Genomic DNA, 18,093 nt, shown 5'->3' with positions numbered 1-18,093 from the left:
TACTCTCTGTTTCTGTGAGTTCATGTTTGGTTTTTTTACGATTCCCCATATGAGTGAGATCATATAGTATTTGTCCTTCTCTCTCTGACATATCTCACTTGGCATGATGCCCTCAAGGCCCATCCATGTAGTTAGAAACGGCAGGATTTCCTTCTTTCTCATGGCTGAATAATATTCCATTGTCTATATACACCACATTTTCTTTATCTAGCCATCTGTTGATGGACACTTAGGTAATTTCCACACTTTGGCTATGGTGTATAATGCCGTAATCAATATGTGGAACGCATGTATCTCTTCGCTATCCAGTCTTCATTTCCTGCAGATATACACATGGGTAATATTTTTAACTGCTTTTATGTTCATGAGCTCACTGAGATTGGGACAGCTATCTGCTGTCTTCTATTGGTCCTTGGCCTCAGAATTCATGTTTTAGAATGTCAAATCTTTTTATCCTCTTGGGAGAATCTGCATTTAGCATAGAGTTGTTACTGCCACAATGAAAGTGACTCAAGGTTTTAGGGATTGTTCATTTGGAAGGTAAGATTTTAAATTTGGATATTTTGAAAGTTATTCTTTGAATCAAGCAAATACGTGCTTGCAAAGCCCATGAATGGTAGCTTAACAACAAACCTTTAATGTTAACTTGTAGGCAACATTATGGAAGTAGTTTTTCTTGTAGAGCCTTCAATCACAGGGTATGGCTTCATCTCAGGATTCTTTTGCATCATATTTGGGCAATATTCCTGAAATCACTTCTTTCGCAATAACAAGTTATCTTTAAATGCTTTGCAGCAATCACCTGGCCCAGCTGGATCGGGAGGACAGCGCCCTGGGGTTCCTTACTTACACAGTTTCTTAGTCATGTTACTGTGGCATACTGTTCTTGTTTGGTTTTTTTTGGGTTTTTTTTTTTTGCAGTACGCGGGCCTCTCACTGTTGTGGCTTTTCCCGTTGCGGAGCACAGGCTCCGGACGCGCAGGCTCAGCGGCCATAGCTCACGGGCCCAGCCGCTCCGCGGCATGTGGGATCTTCCGGACCAGGGAAGTGTCCCCTGCATTGGCAGGCGGATTCTTAACCACTGCACCTCCAGGGAAGTCCGGAATTGTGTTTTGATTTCTCCTGTAATTTGCAAAAAAGACCTCACTTGACTTCCTATTTTTAAAATTGTCGTTGTAATTCATGGTCTGGGTACAAATGTTAGAATTCTTTGGAATGGTGTATTATTTGAAGATAGGAAAGTCTTGTTTACCTAGAACGTGAACAACAGGAAAATTAAAATGGCCATATATTTTACTGAATGTTCTGTAAGCCATTTGAAGTAGAAGTATACTGATAAAATGAATAGATCTGGAGTGAATCTAGTCAAGAGTAAAAGAAAAATGTAAATACTGTACACACAGTTAGGAATACGAAAGGATACAGGACCACAGTTGTAGAAAAGCAAATTTATAAGAGACTATGCTGTATAGTTCTTAATTAATAAACTGTGAGAGTCACAATGAAAGACAGAATTCACTAGGAAAATGTAGGTGAACGAAATTGAGCCAAGGAGTAGAAAATCTGAGCTGACCAAACAGCACAGAAGGCGTGGAAAATATGGTCCAAATATTACATCTAAAAAATGTGCCAGCTCTAATATAAAGGCATATACTTCTGTATACTAAAAGAATAGATCAGTTGAATGTAATATTAACTATTCCATAGAAAAAGATGTAATGCTTCCTAATTTATTTTATGAAACAACACAACCCTGGCAGAAAAACTCGTTAAGATGTACAAAAAATATAAATGCAAACTTACATTTGTACAAAAACAGCTATAAATAGAGATGCAAAATAAAATATGAGTGAATCTCATTATGCGCTCAATGAAAAGAACAATGCAGAATGACAAGTTTTATTCTAAAAGTAGAAGGGTGGCTCAGTAGTGGGAGATTTAGCAACAGAATTTATCTCATCAAAAGGTCTCATGGTGGGGAGGGATGAATTGGGAGATTGGGACTGACATATACACACTACTGTATATTAAATAGACAACTAACAAGGACCTACTGTAGAGCACAGGGAGCTCTACTCAATACTCTGTAATGGCCTATATGGGAAAAGGATCTATTTATTTATTTATTTTCTTCTATTTATTTTTTATTTTTTTGAGGCCTGCAAAGTTCATCGTTGTGCTGCGTGGGCTTCTCTCTAGCTGTGGTGTGCAGGTTTTCTCTCTCTAGTTTGGCACACGGGCTCCAGGGCGCGTGGGCTGTCTCCTGGAGGCGTGTGAGCTCAGTAGTTGTGGCGCATGGGCTTGGTTGCCCCACGACACGTGGGATCTTAGTTCCCCGACAGAGAATTGAACCCACATCCCCTGCATTGGAAGGCAGATTCTTTACCACTGGACCACCAGGGAAGTCCCCGAAAGAATCTGAAAAAGAGTAGATATATGTACATATAAAACCAATTCACTTTGCTGTACACCTGAAACTAACACAACATTGTCAATCAACTATACTCCAATAAGAATTAAAAAAAATAAAGGTCTCAGAGAAAAACCAAATGATCATCCGGATAGATGTGCAAAAGTATTTGATCAAATTAACATTCATTCTTGATCCAAACTCTTAGTCAACTAAGAATAGGATATACATCCTTAATTTGATGAAGAATATATATTGGAAACCAGCAGCTTGCATCACACTGAAGTGCAAATTGTTATGTAATCCCACTCACCAGAAATAAGAAATTAAGTCCTCTAACACCATCATTAGATCAGTATTCAGGATTGCTCTGTCCAACGCAGGGAAATGTGAGACAGGAACCAAGGACACCAAATTGTCATTATTTGCTAGCAGCGTAACTGGCTAACAGAATCAACAGTGAATATTTTCAAATTTTATCATAACTGAATTTTATCATAACTGTTCTCTCTTGTTTTGATGTTCATGTGAGGGGACCTCATGGGCAAAAAAAAAAAAAAAAAAAAAAAATAGGGCCATTTCATGAAATTTACGACTTGACTATAACACGCGTGACATTTCAGTTTCTACAAAGTTTAGTTTTCTCCTTAAACTTACGTCTTTAAACACAGAAGAGAATTTAGGTTTAAAGTGATTTCACTTGTTACAGAGAAGCTTAACTAGGTCAACCCAATTACTGTTATTTTGTCACTAGTGTATGCTCTTGGAGGGAATGAGCCTTTCAGTGGGCTGCAGGACGTCACTGTGAATTCCTCCCTCAAAGCTGGTGTCACTGTTCCCCTAAAAGGCATTAGCAGGACCCTCAGAGCTCACCTCCCAGCCCGGTGTGAGCTGACAGCTCCGCCCTTGTGGTCGATCTTTCTTAATACCACCATTTGTGCTCTGACCACAGAATTATGGTTGCAAACGAGACTCTGGGGTGTGGTTGCACGAATATGTTTTGCACAGAGCCTGTGTTTGCCTTCGGTTGGCTCTGAGTGAGCATCTTGCTGTGAGGGACTGAGTTAACTCTTAGAGGGTCTCTGAACTCTGTAATTCAAGGGAGCCCGGGGCCATGTCACAGTTCAAGCCTGATGCAACCTAATAAAGTCAGACCTGTGGCTTCCTAGCTGGGCTAGAGAATGACCTGCCGTTAGTTGCAATGGCAGCAACATAGGAAATTACATACACCAAGATATTGTGACAGCAATGCAAATTGAATTGGAAAATATAATGATCATTGCTGCTGAATGACCCATGAGCGATTTAAAAATGATTTCAGAATCATTGGTACGCTCAAAGTCTTTTCTTCAAACATTCCTTCTAATAAATGCATATCCTATGGTATTCTGGAAAAGGGGGCTTGAACTTTTCTTAGGATTAAAGGAGACCACAGATGTAAAATATTCTTATTTCAATGCCCATAGGAAACAATACAGTCAAACTTAGAGAACGAATTAGAAAGAGGGCAAAACTTCAAAATAAATTTTAAAAATTTCATGAAATCAGCCCACGGCAATTTGTGTCTGCATTAAAAATACTAGGGCTTCCCTGGTGGCGCAGTGGTTAAGAATCTGCTTGCCAGTGCAGGGGACAGAGGTTCGAGCCCTGGTCCAGGAAGACCCCACATGCTGCCGAGCAACTAAGCCTGTGCACCACAACTACTGAGCCCTTGTGTGTAGAGCCTGTGCTCCGCAACAAGAGAAGCCACCACAGTGAGAAGCCCGTGCACTGCAATGAAGACCCAATGCAGCCAAAAAAAAATGCACAAAACAAAACAAAACCAAAAAAAACTAAAAATAGAAATAATTTACTTTGCTATGCTACTGAATAGCCTACTAAACCATAGAGGGATAACAAAAATTAAAAGATCAAGGGGGAAATGCTCCTATTTCTAGAAAAGAAAGCTGAAAATGAATGCTTTAAAAAAAAAAAAAAAGAAAATCAGGGGACATGTAGTCCCAGATAAATATGGTACTAGTGCCACCTGCTGTTTTAAGTATAAATTGCAGCTACACAATAGCTGATCTGTTGTGAATATTCAGAATTTTTTAAAAACCTGCTCCCTTATGGCAGGAACAGGGGTTTTATGTTGCTTTCAATATTACCAGTTACCCAAATCTTACTAAGCTCTAAGAGTAACTGTGATAAGAGATTTACATAGACCCTCTCATTTACTTGCTGTAGTAACTCTACCAGGTAAGTAGTATTTTTATCCCCATTTATATAGGTGAACAAAATAGAGCTTGAGAGTCACTAAGGAACTTATCCAAGGTCAGGTACGTGGTGAGTGGCAGAGGCAAAGTTGGAACTTAGACTATCTGATCAGAAGCTAACCTTAAGGTCGTTATTCTGCCTTTTTATCCTATGTTGCTTTGTATTGGGAGCTCCCTTTTGGGAGATCTTTCAGAAAGTTTCCATCACTTCAGCCTTGGTTTACCAACTTCAAAAGGGTTCATACAGAGAAATGAATAATTATAAAACATGATTAGAGCAAAGAAGAGGGTCTTTTCCACTTTCATAAAAAATGCTTATCAAATTTCAGACCTTTGTATGCCTTTGTGCAAATTTGCTGTCTGACACTAATAACTTGTACATTTTCAGAGTACCACAGTTTAGCTATAGGAAGACGAGTCAGATGTTCCCTGAAAGGAGCCCTTTAGACTGAGGATTCCATAACCATTGTACTTCTATCAGGAGGACAAGCATGGCTTTTGGTCCTTATTCTGTATATACGGCTTATTATTATGAAACCTTCTTTGGTTATTGTATGCAGATGCTAAGAACACTTAGCACTATCTTCTAACAAATTCCAGAGTTTGTGGCTAAATATAATGTATTTTGTGTCCAAGTTTTAAAAACATAAAGCAGAGAGGGATGAAGCAAATGGAAAAGTATAGCAGTAGATGGAGTCCAGTAAGCAGAGGGCAAAAGTGGAGGGAGACACCGGCAGGGTAGCAAATCCAGCGAGAGGAAAGAAGCAAAATCAGAAGACTGTACCCAGGAGCCAGTTACTGGAAGAGTGGAAGTTGGAGATCCAGTCCCAGCACATACCCACAAGCAGCACAGACAGCTGGAGTGATGCAGAGTCCAGGCTGATTAGAGGCAAGCGCTGGGGACTCCATGACAGTGTTTGTTGCTTCTTAGGAGAACATCTCCGAAACCAGATACTATTAGTGTTCTCCTTAAAAAAAAAAAACAACTCCCCTATAATTCTCAATATATAAACTTTTCAAAATAGATAAAATAATAAAACATCTATTTTTAATATTTATTACATTTTTTCTTTTCCATTAGAGTTTATTACAAGATACTGACTATAGTGCCGTGGGCTGTACAGTAGGACCTTGTTGTTTATCTAATTTATCCCTTCCCCTCTCCTTTCCCGTTAGGTAATCATAAGTCTGTTTTCTATGTCTGTGAGTCTGTTTCTGTTTTGTAAATAACTTCATTAATATTTATGACATTTTAAACTCACACATTTAAAATCACATTATCTAAAAATATATTAACTAGAAATATTGCTTTGATCCATTTCCACTTTACCTGAAACAATATTCAAACTCTAAATCAATGTCTCTGGTACTACTAGAGCCTCTTTGGAAGATAATTTGTCATAAAATTCAGCTGTAAAGGATTGAATAAAGATTTATTCACTGTCTTTGTGTGAGAAGGACTGAGCTAGCTATGTACTGTGAGTAACCAAGGATCTGCCTCAATCCACCTCCTCTGCTCTGCAGATTTGGCACTGGCAGCATTTAATTCAATCCACCCGTAAAGAGTTGAAAACCTCAGTAGCTCAGTTCCAATCTGATCAAGCATGGTGTACCCAAAAGCTATGGCTTAGTTACCTAGTTACAATTTAGATTGGCATCTCAAAGCTGTGTAACTGATTCCTGGGCCAGCATCCACTTTTCACCTAGAGAATTTTGCTTCTTATGTGTGTGTGTGTGTGTGTGTGTGTGTGTGTATAAAAACACATAAAATTTACAGACCCACAGATATAGAGGACAAACTAGTGGTTACCAGTAGGGAGAGGAAAGCAGGGGGAGGGGCAAGATGGGGGTAAGCGATTAAGAGGTACAAACTACTCTGTATGAAAGAAATAAGCTACAAGGATGTATTGCGCAGCACAGAGAATACAGCCAATATTTTAGAATAACTTTAAATGGAGTATAATCTAAAAAATTTTGAATCACTATGTTGTACAACTGAAACTAATATAACATTGTACATCAACTGTATCTCAGTTAAAAAAAAAAAAACACACATGAAATTTACCATCTTAATCATTTTAAAAGGCCAGTTCAGTCTCATGAAGTTTATTTAGGCTGTTGTGCAACAGATCTCTTGAACTTTCTCTTCTTGCAAAACTGAAACTGTATACCCATTAAAACAAATCCCTCCTCCCTCCTCCCTCCAGCCCTTGGTAACCACCTTTCTACTTTCTGTTTCTGTGGCTTTGACTACCTTACATATGTCCTAAGAGTGGAATCACACAGTGTTTGTCTTTCTGTGTCCCAGCAGTCTAGGGAGTGTTGATGGAAACCGAGGCAGAAGGATGGTCAGAAGCTAAATGTCTCAGGAAACAGAGCACGTGGGAGAATTCTATGCTTCCATGCTTCACTGCCTGTAAATCTCACTTAGAAAAAATAATGTACCTTTCATCATACCCTCTCTGGTTTATAGAAAGGCAATCTTGTAACAAAGGGCTGGGTCTTTTCTTCAATGATCCAGCTATGTTCCGTAGCTCAGATCTCCAGTGTCCTTGTGTATATATCTCTCAGAGATTTTTGTGAGTCACCACCATCTACTTCCAGCCTGGAGACATATGTGCTTTGTCAAATTCCACAAAAGGAGGCATGCTGGAGGGGAAGAAAGAGCATAGATTCTGAAGTCTAGACCTTAAGGACACTAATTTTAGTCCATTGCTTTTAAACTTGGGTAAATCATTTCAATTCTTTAAATTTCAGCTCTCTTGTCAAGTGAGGATGGTAATACAAACTACAATTTTTTGGTGAGGATTTAATGAGGGCGATTGTAACAATTTTAAAAAAGTGTTATATAAACATTGACTACGTTTGTTTTAATATCAGTATAATAGCATTTCTTGCCAATTTCTGTTTCAACTTGTTGTCTGTTAGCTGCTTCTTTTCTCTTTCTAACTCCGAGGAGAGCAAGTTTCTTCATCAGATCCCCTTCAGAGTTCTGAAAAGTAAATTCTCTTTTCTCCATAATGGAAAAAAAAATGCCTGCGTCCTCCTCGGGGTTTGCAGTTACTTTGAATACAGAAATAGTTACTCAAGATTTATCAACTCGTGAAAACGTTTGTGGGTGTATCAGAGATTGCTACTTTTCCCTGGGTATCCATTCTCCATAATCCTTTAATAACAGAACTTCCAATTTTTAGCTGGACGCGTAGCAGCCTAGAATAAAGATGAATATTTCTCAGCCTCCATTGTGGCTAGCTACGGTTAGGTGCTGAGTTCTGGCCAATTGAAATTGTATCAACCTACACATTTTTTAAGCAAAAAACTTAATACAGGCAATTAACCTTTCTCAAAGCAATTGGGGGAGGGGATTGCAGGAGGCAGCCATTCGAGCTGCCGAGTTCCAAAACACTGTGTCATTGCTTCAATCCATCTGGTAGCATGAAGGAGAAGCCAAGCAATGATCCTGGTGGCCTGATGATTATGGAGTTATAAAATCGGACCCTTTGAGGCATGGTTTATGGACAAGTGAAGTAAAGTTCTTTCTTGTTTACGTCACTGTTGCTTTGGATTTTCTGTCAGTCAGAATGGAACCAGCTCCCAACTGATTCAGGCTGATCGTGATCGTAATTATTACTCACTTAGTATTTTTGCACATAGTACTACTTTAAAAAAATCCACACCGGGCCTTCCTGGTGGCGCAGTGGTTGAGAGTCTGCCTGCCGATGCAGGGGACGTGGGTTCGTACCCCGGTCCGGGAGGATCCCACATGCCGCGGAGCGGCTGGGCCCGTGAGCCATGGCCGCTGAGCCTGCGCGTCCGGAGCCTGTGCTCCGCAACGGGAGAGGCCACAGCAGTGAGAGGCCCGCGTACCGCAAAAAAAAAAAAAAAATCCACACCACACGTGGTGATCTGTGCCTAGCACATCCGAAAACGTAGACAGGGTTCATGTGTTAATGTGGTAGAGACAGCTGGCTTAACTAAGAAGCAGAAATCACTTGAATATTTAAACAGAGCTGCCAATCCCAGGTACTGGTTACACAGGGAATGGAAGAGCCCAACAGAGGAAGGACAATGAACTAAACTAGAGATTATCAACAGCTGCTACCGCTGCTGGGGTAAAGGGACTGAGGAAGGCGGTGGTACAGACTGTATTACTGTTTCCGTTTTTATTCACTGCTCTCCCAGGAAGAGCGCCATCCATCCACCCTGCCTCGTTGATATGTGATTTGCTTTGGCTAATAAACGTGAGCAGAAGCGACATAGACTACTTCCAGGAAGAATCGCATGACACGAGTAAGAGGACAGGCGCGCACAAGGTTTCTAAGAGGTAGGCAGCTTGGTAAAGGAGGAAGCCCTGGGCTTGGAGTCAGGACATCTGCTTTCAATTCCTGGCTCTGCCACTTACTATCTAATCGGCCTTGGGCCAGTCACTGAGGTTTACTCAATGTCAATTTCTTCACTGGAGGAATGGGCTCAATCATGGATTTATAATGGTCTCTCAGCATCCTTTCATCTTGCTGTAATATACCCTGGATCAACCATACATTAACAATTCCTTAAAGGAGAACTTCTTGTCCCTAGATCGAGTACTTTTCTTTCCTGTACGTGTCACTTCGACTAAACATTATTCTTGTCCCGGTACTTACTTACCAAGTGGGATTTTTATTTTTACTCCTAAGAATGAATATTTCCTCCATGAACTAAAGCAGTGCAAAGTCTACTCATTCCAGTTTTTAATAGAACAATTCCATTAGCTGGAAACAAGAGTGTCGGTTTCAGGAGTGACTTAGCAGGTGCAGGAAAAGCATAACACTTAAGGGCCTTGGAGAAATGAGATCCTTTCAAGTGGTGTTAAGTGTTTTGATGGAGAAATTTTCAAAATGCAGCTGTAATGCACACTTTAAGTCCCTGGCCCCCACTCCAACCACATTTCAAAGTTGCCAGTTGGACTTGTCACCTGCCCTGTCACCACCTTCTTTTCCTATTCTTCAGTGGGAGAAAGATCTTATTTCACTTGAGTTCTACCAACAGGATTTCCTGAGCTAGGATGACCAAGGCCATCTCTGGGAGTTTTAAATCTTACACACCATTGTGATAAAAGTTGGGGTTGGTGGGACTTCCCTGGCGCTCCAGTGGTTAGGACTCCGCAATTTCCCTGCCAAGGGCCTGGGTTCAATCCCTGGTCGGGGAACTAAGATCCCATAAGCCATGCGGCAAGGCCAAAAAAAAAAAAATTGTGCAAAAAAAATGGGGTTGACAGTGAGGAGTGCCTTTCTGAATGAGCAGCTGTAAGACCAAGAGTTGTGGTGCTTTCCAAATCACCATATCAGTGTAAGTTAGTGATGTGCTTCGAAGTCATCCTGTTAGGTACTTCTTCTAAAGGGTAAAGTCCTGGCATTGGGGGTGGGGGGAAGACCACTCAGAAGAAAGGTAGAGTGGAGTGGAACCCTGGTAAAAGAAGGGAGGCCTCCTACCTGCCTGGTTGAAACAGCCTACGTCCCATCTCTCCTAGGCACTGTCCTGTGATCTCGTACCTAACCTTTTGACCGGTGGCCACACTGACTTCCAAACAAATGGCCATGAGCAGGGCAGGTGGGGGCATCCCTCCATCACCCTCTAACAGGGCCTAGCTTTGTCCTTATGCGTGGCCCTAGGCTTGTTCTCCGTGCTAGCCTTCTGGGTCAGCTGCAGATGGGTAGGATGGTAGAAAGCTTCTTCCAGGTTGAGTGTTTCGGGACAGAACAGTGTCTGATAATCCAGTGTTTGGGCTTCCATGAAAATGGATCTTCCACAGTTTTCCTGGCCTAGCTAAACTTCCCAAACTAATACATACAAAATGAGAACATGGCCTTCCCTACCTTCCCCAAGGAAAAAGGGTGGGACTTGATTCCATTTGTCACATTTTCTCCACTGACAGCCTATGGGATTGTTGCCATTTCTTCTAATTTTTAAAAGTAGTACAGTAAGTCCCCTACATACAAACGAGTTCTGTTCCGAGAGCACGTTCGTAAGTCCGGTTTGTTTGTAAGTCCAACAAAGTTAGCCTAGGTACCCAACTAACACAATCAGCTATATAGTACCATACTGTAATACGGTTATAATACTCTTCACACAAATGATACATAGAAAAACAAACACAAAAAATAAAGAAACATATTTAATCTTACAGTGCAGTACCTTGGAAAGTACAGTAGTACAGTACAACAGCTGGCATCCAGGGGCTGGCATGGAGTGAACAGGCAAGAAGAGTTACTGACTGGAGGAGGGAGAGGAGGTGGGAGATGGTAGAGCTGAAGGATGGTCAGCGATAGGAGAGGGAGGGCAGGCTGCAATGCCACTCACGCCTGACGTTGATGGCGTAGGTTCTGGTTCCTTGCTGGATTCAATTCTATCTACCCTCTTGAAAAAATGATCTAGTGATGTCTGGGTAGTAGCTCTCATCATTGATGACGTGGTAGCACTGGATTGCATTCTGCACGGCTGCTGCTACCTTCGCGTACTGTTCTGTTTGTGGTACACATTCTAAGTCCTGTGCCTTAAAAACCAGCAGTGCCTCCTCAAATAAAGAAAATCCCCTTGCCATTTCCTGTGTTGGGAATCGCTTCAGTTCCTCGGTTACTTCTTCTTCCTCTTGTCTCTCTTTGTCCTTTCTCTGGGCCTCCAATTCCATCAGGTCTTCATTAGTAAGCTCCTCATGTTACACAGCAAGGAGTTCAGTGAAGTCGTCCTCTTGCAGATCTAGCTTGAAATAAAGATACTGTACTACTGTACCCTATACAGTACTGTACAGGAAAGTATACAAAAGCACAACCAGTCGTGGAAGATGCACACACGTGACAATGTACGTCAAACACGTAAACTAACTTACGTGATTGGACATGTGAATGCAAGTTCGCAACTTGAAGGTTCGTATGTAGGGGACTTACTGTACAAGTAATACATGCATCGTGTATTAATTTCCTGTCGATGCTGCAACAAATTACCGCAAATTTTAGTGGCTTAAGACAACACATCTCTATTATCTTCCAGTTCTGCAGGTCAGAAGTTCAAAATGAGTCTTAAGGGTTAAATCAATGTATTGGGATAACTGTGTTCCTTCTGGAGCTGTAGGGGAGAATCCTTTCCCCTGCATTTCCCAGCTTCTAGAAGCCACCTGCATTCATTGGCTCCTGGCCCCTTCCCCCATCTTCAAAGTGTATCACTTCAACCTGTGCTTCCATCGTCCTATCTCCTCTCTGCCTCTTACCCTCTGCCTCCCTCTTATAGGGACCCTTGTGATTACATTGTGCTCATCCTGATTAAGGAGGATAATCGCCCCATCTCAAGAGCCTTAACTTAATCATATCTGCAAAGTCACTTTTGCCGTTAAGGTCACCACTCACAGCTTCCAAGGATTAGGAAATGAACATTTTGAGGATCATTGTTCTACCTAAGACACATAATAAAAAAAAATAATAAATAGTAAAAATAAAAAGTAAAATACCCCCCCCCCAGATAATTTTAACTGTTCCTATTATTATTTCATCTGCTTGTTTGCTACCGAACTCTAAATAACATGCTTATATATTTCTATTTTTTGATTTATCAACTTTAAAAATGTCTATTGACTCCCTGAATTGAACACTCTCACCTCCCTTCTCTTGCCTCTCAACACTCCCTCACCCCTCCAATTTAGTTATATATTAACTGACTTTGACTTTATTTATTTTAAAAATTTATTTATTTTTGGTTGCATTGGGTCTTCGTTGCTGCGCGGTGGGTGGGCTTCTCACTGCAGTGGCTTCTCTTGTTGCGGAGCACGTGCTCTAGGTGCTCGGCCTTAAGTAGTTGTGGCACACAGGCTTACTTGCTCCGCAGCATATGGGATCTTCCCGGACCGGGGCACGAACCCGTGTCCCCTGCATCGGCAGGCAGACTCTCAACCACTGCGCCACCAGGGAAGTCCCGATTTTTATATTTTTAATTGAAGAGTTAAAAATATTTATGTAGTCAATTTATCAATCTTTTCTTTTATGGCTTCTGAATTTTGAGTTTTCCTTAGGAAAAAAATCTTCCCTGCTCTAAAGTTTTAATAGAATTTACCCATGTTTTCTTTTATATTTGTATTTTTTTCTTGTAAATATTTGATCCATTGGGAATTTAGTCTGGTGTACAGTGTGAGCTTTTTGTACAACTTTTCCCTTTCCAAATCTCTTCTTAGTTGTCTGAATACCATTTACTGATATGAGATTTACCTTTATCACATACTAAATTCCCATATATATTTTGGTTAATGTCTGGACTTTCCATTCTGTTGTGTTTATTCATTCATGTCTCAATAGCAAACTATTTTAATTTTTGTGATTTCAATAATACGTTGCAATATTTAGTAGGACAATTCAATGTTCATTTTTTCTTTTTAATTTCAAAAATGTCCTGGCTCTTGCTTTTTTTTTTGGCCACACCAAGCAACTTGCAGGATGTGGGAGCTTAATTCCCCTGGCTCTTGCTTTCTTATTTACATACATACAGTTGAGAATCTGCTTCTCCCAGAGATCTAATATACATAAACAGATGTTTTCATTTTTACTCACTACATTCTCTTTCTTTAGGACTTAGACATTTTAATGTGCTCCTTCCCTTTGATGATAAGGTTTCATCACAGACCCAAACTTACACACCTCTCTTTTTTCCCTATGATGAGTGTATCCTAAGAGACCCCTTGGACTCTAACATGACCCACTTCTGCCAGGGACCCTGCATCCTCCAATCCGAATTCTATGATTGTCTCAGTTCAGGCTTGAGCTGGACCTTGATGACATAGTCATTCATGCTTTCAGTATTTGTTAGCACCTTCTCAAATATCCAGGAATAGTATGAATTAAATAAGAAATGAATAGCCCTAAAAGAAGAAGATTATGAAACTTTTCAGAAGGAAATATTCCAGTAATTAAAACTCTGTGACACTAGTGAAGACTAATGGAATAAAATATGAGACCTAGAAAAAGACCAACTATATATGAGAACTTGGTTTATGAAATGATGACATTTCAAATCAGATGAGGAAATATATTCAAAAACGGTAGTATTGGGATACAGGCTGAGCTATTTCAACAAAAGCCCCAGAAATACAGTTGCTACTCCACGTGTGGTCTGCACACTGTGGTCCATGATGAGGTAGGTTCTGAAACTGTGTAAGCATTTAGAAACTTTCATAGAAATTTGACCTTGCTGTCACCTGCAAGTGCATGACGGTCTCACTCAACAGAGTGTACTGCAGTATGGATGTTGAGAACACAGGTGTGGTGAAGGTCATGTGACATCTTCGGCGTACTAGTCATGGGCAGTAGGACCCTGTTACAGCGTGTGATATTTTAATTTCAGTTTGAGAAAATGTCATGATTTAAAAACTTTTCAAAACATTAGTAATTATTGATAGTTATAATACTATTTTAAAAATTCATAATTATTTTATTTCTTAACCCAGCCTGTGTGTGTGTGTGTGTGTATGTGTGTGTGTGTGTGTTAAAAGGAACTTTCTTGGGTGTTGGGGGTTCAGATGAGGTCCATGAGGATATCATCCTCCATGACGCTGGGCTGCAGGCCTGGCTGGGGGACTGGGCCCCAGGGAACCCTGCTGAGCAGCCTCTGACCTGGCAGTGGAGCCCTGGGGGGAAGCTGCGCAGGCCAGGACTGGACGGGCGGCTGGTGCGGTGGGGACAGCAGTGCAGGGGCCCCTGGTGGCCGGAGGTGGTGGAGAGAGGCCTGAGGCGGGGGGACCCCAGTCTAGGGCGGTGGCGGGTTGAAGAGGAGGCTCCGCAGTTGGGGGTCGGCCCCGGGCTTCTGGGGCCGATGGGTGGGTCCGGGAGGGGGTGAGCAGGGGGCCGCTCCAGGAGGGCCTTGTGGGGCGCCTGGGCAGTCCCCTGAGGCTGGGGCTGCGGCGGCCAGAGCTGCTGCTCTAACTTCTGCTGCTGGAGTTGCTTGTGGTTGGTGATGACCTCCCGGATGCCGCTGACAAAGTGTCTCTGGTCTTAGGGGATGAGGCCCGTGAAGACCTTCCTGAATGAGTACGGCAGCATGAGCACACGCACCTCACAGGGGGCCGCGTGGGGAAGCGCACACAGCCAGCGAAGCTGTTGCCCAGGATGTGGTAGAGACCTCGGAGGGAGTCCAGGTCCTTGTTGGTGAAGTGGAAATGGACCATCCCTGAGTCCCACAAAGGGCGCAGGGTGCTCAGCAGCTGCTGGGGGATGGGCTTCATGATCAGCGCTGTCCTCTTTTCAGCTTCTCGCGGTGACTCGGTAGACCTGAGAAGGCAGTGACCGACTCAGCTTGGTGTTGGCATCACAGAGGCAGGTTTGGGCTTCTCCTGCCTCTTGGGGACCCCGCTCCAGGCCAGGAGTATGTTGGAGACTGACTGCTGCCCGCCGAGGGCCAGGGTCCCGAGCTGGGCCGGAGAACCGTGCCCGCCCTGAACAGTGCCCCGGGCTGCCCAGTTGGGGGGCCAGGACCGGGCCAGGGGCCACAGTGGAGACCAGGCTGGGCTGCGAAGGGGGAGGCGGCTTGGGGGCACCGGGAGGCCCGGGCCTGGCTGTAGGGGGGGACCCACTCCTAGAGAGGCTTGCTGAAGAGGGTTGATGGGCGCCGCGAGGGCCCAGCCCAGCCTTCGGGTTCTTGGCGGCCTCCACGGCGCGCTGGGCAGCCACCTGAGCTGCACTCAGGGGACCTGGTACTGCGGGGGGACAGAGGGCAGAGGCTGCTGGGGGGCTGCCAAGAGCGGGGCGCCCGAGGGAGGATCTAGAGGCAGGGGCACGGGAGGCTTTGGCTGGAGGGGGCCTGGGTCCGAGCCATCCCCGACGGGCAGCACGAGCCCCCGCACCAGCACCATGTGCCTCGGGTCCTGGCTCACGTCTGTTGGTGGCTGCAGTGGCTCCAGCCTGGCGGGAGGAGCCGCCTTCTCGAACAGAAGCTGCAGGGCAGGCAGCTTCCAGGGCAACACGATGGAGAAGTAGACTCCTCACTCCCCAGCCTTCTGCATGAGGGTCTCCACCGTGCACCCGGAGTATGTGTTGCCCTCGACAGCAGGCAGCAGGTAGGGGGGCGAGTTACAGTAAGGAGGCAGAGCCGGTGTGTCTGGCCAGTCTGCTCGGGCATCTTCTTGAAGTCATCGAACAGCTGCAGAGCCCTGCTGACGCCTTCAGCGATGAGGCTGCAGCTCGGGCCCCGCCCACCCCCACCCCCACCCCACCCCCACCCCCACCCCGCCACGAACTTCATGCCATCGAGCCAGACGACAAACCCATAGGCGCTGCTGGTGGGAGCGTGATATTGTACTTAGGACTCGGGAGTGCAGTCCACTCTGTTGAACACCACGAGGCTGTACTGGGTCCCCGCATAGTGTCCCCCGAAGTCCGTCTCGGCAGCAGGACCACCATTAAAATACTTGATGGCCAGGAGCAGGTAGTGCTTGCGGAGGCCCTCGAAGTAGGGCCCCAGGTTGGCTGTGCCCTCAATCGCAAACACCACGTCAGCTACGAGGCCCCCGGCCCAGCCGCCAAGCCAGTTTGAAATTCATAGTTTAACATTATTAGCCCAATGAAATACATTTTTTTTTTTTTTGCGGTTCGCGGGCCTCTCACTGTTGTGGCCTCTCCTGTTGCGGAGCACAGGCTCCGGACGCGCAGGCTCGGCGGCCATGGCTCACGGGCCCAGCCGCTCCGCGGCATGTGGGATCTTCCTGGACTGGGGCACGAACCGGTGTCCCCTGCATCGGCAGGCAGACTCTCAACCACTGTGCCACCAGGGAAGCCCAGAAAAACATTTTTTTATGGTTTATGTGTTTTGTGTCCTAAAACAACATTGCCTACCTCAAGGTTTTAAAGATTGTCGACTTAGGTTCTTTCCCAAAAGCTTTGCAATTTTTTGTTTTTTCATTTAGATTTATGATACACTTCTAATTTTTGTGATGTGTGAGGTAAGGATTAATGTTCAGTTTTTAAAAATTCAGATATCCTGTCATCCATCACTATTTGTAGAAAAGACTTTCCCTTCTCTGTTGAATTACCTTGGCATGTTTGTGGAAAATAAACTTACCATAGATAAGTGGTTCTACTTCTGGAGTAACTTTCCTGTTCCAGTCATCTTTACGTGGATTCTTTTACAAAAACCACGTTGTCTTAATTATTGTAGCTTTATAGTAAATCATGAAATCAGATCGTTTTCTCCACCTTCACTCTTTTTAAAAATGACTTTTGCTGTTCTAGGTCCATAGGAATTTCCATTACAAATTTTACAATTAGCTTGTCAGTTTCACCCAAAGTGTCTGCAGGAATTTTGATCAGAATTGCATTGAATCTATAAATCAACATGGGCAGAATTAATAATATTGAGTTTTCCAATCCAAAAACATATTATATTGCACCATTTATTTAGGTCTTCTTTAATTTCTTAGAGCAATATTCTATTCTTTTCAGTGAAGAAGTGTTGCATGTCTTCTGTTATGTTTAATGTGCCTAGTTTTATAACATGTCTGTGTTGTTTATTACTATATTTTTTGAAATATAATTTTGTTATCAATATTATGGAGTCAAATAGTAAAACATTTGGAAATTGTCTCCGTTTTTTTATTCATTTCATGTTTTCTAGAGATTTAATTTTATAGTATATTTCAAAAGTATTCTTCCATGAGAGATTGTCCTCCATCACAGATAGAGAAGTACTTGTCTATGGAGATACAGAGTCTAGGTCTGGTCAGTGTCTGAAGTTCTTATCATCTTCCGAGCATTCTTGGGAAGGGGGCAAGAACAGCCAGGGAAGTGCATACCTAACTCTTCTGAAAATGATCTGGAAGTGGCACGTATCAATCCTGCTCACATCTCATGGATCCCGTTTGCTGCAAGGGAGGCTGAGAAGTATAGCTTTTGGTGGCTGACATGAGTCCAGTAATGGCTGTCATTATGGAAGAAGGGAGGCATGGATGTAAATAAAAACAAAAATAAACAAATGGGACCTAATTAAACTTAAAAGCTTTTGCACAGCAAAGGAAACCATAAACAAAACGAAAAGACAACCTACAGAATGGGAGAAAATATTTGCAAACAAAGTGACTGACAAGGGATTAATCTCCAAAATAGATAAACAGCTCCTGCAGTTCAATATCAAAAAAACAAACAACCCAATCAAAAAATGGGCAGAAGATCTAAATAGACATTTCTCCAAAGAAGACATACAGATGGTCAATAGGCACATGAAAAGATGCTCAACATCACTAATTATTAGAGAAATGAAAATCAAAACTATAATGAGGTATCACCTCACACCAGCCAGAATGGCCATGATAAAAAATCTACAAACAATAAATGCTGGAAAGGGTGTGGAGAAAAGGGAACCTTCTTGCACTGTTGATGGGAATGTAAATTGGTACAGCCACTGTGGAAAACATCATGGAGGTTC

The 18,093-nt window shown here is 43.0% G+C and overlaps 1 pseudogene; it reads right to left on the bottom strand.

Moving 5' to 3' along the window:
- Window positions 1–14,187: 14,187 nt before the first annotated feature.
- LOC137228420 (mediator of RNA polymerase II transcription subunit 25-like) lies at window positions 14,188–16,200 on the bottom strand (annotated as a pseudogene).
- Between the last annotated feature and the right edge of the window lie 1,893 nt (window positions 16,201–18,093).

The sequence above is a fragment of the Pseudorca crassidens genome, chromosome 7 (genome assembly GCF_039906515.1).
Source record: "Pseudorca crassidens isolate mPseCra1 chromosome 7, mPseCra1.hap1, whole genome shotgun sequence".
Taxonomy (NCBI): Eukaryota; Metazoa; Chordata; class Mammalia; order Artiodactyla; family Delphinidae; genus Pseudorca; species Pseudorca crassidens.
Note: the sequence above shows the minus strand (reverse complement) of the source record. Positions and strands in the feature narration are given on the sequence as shown.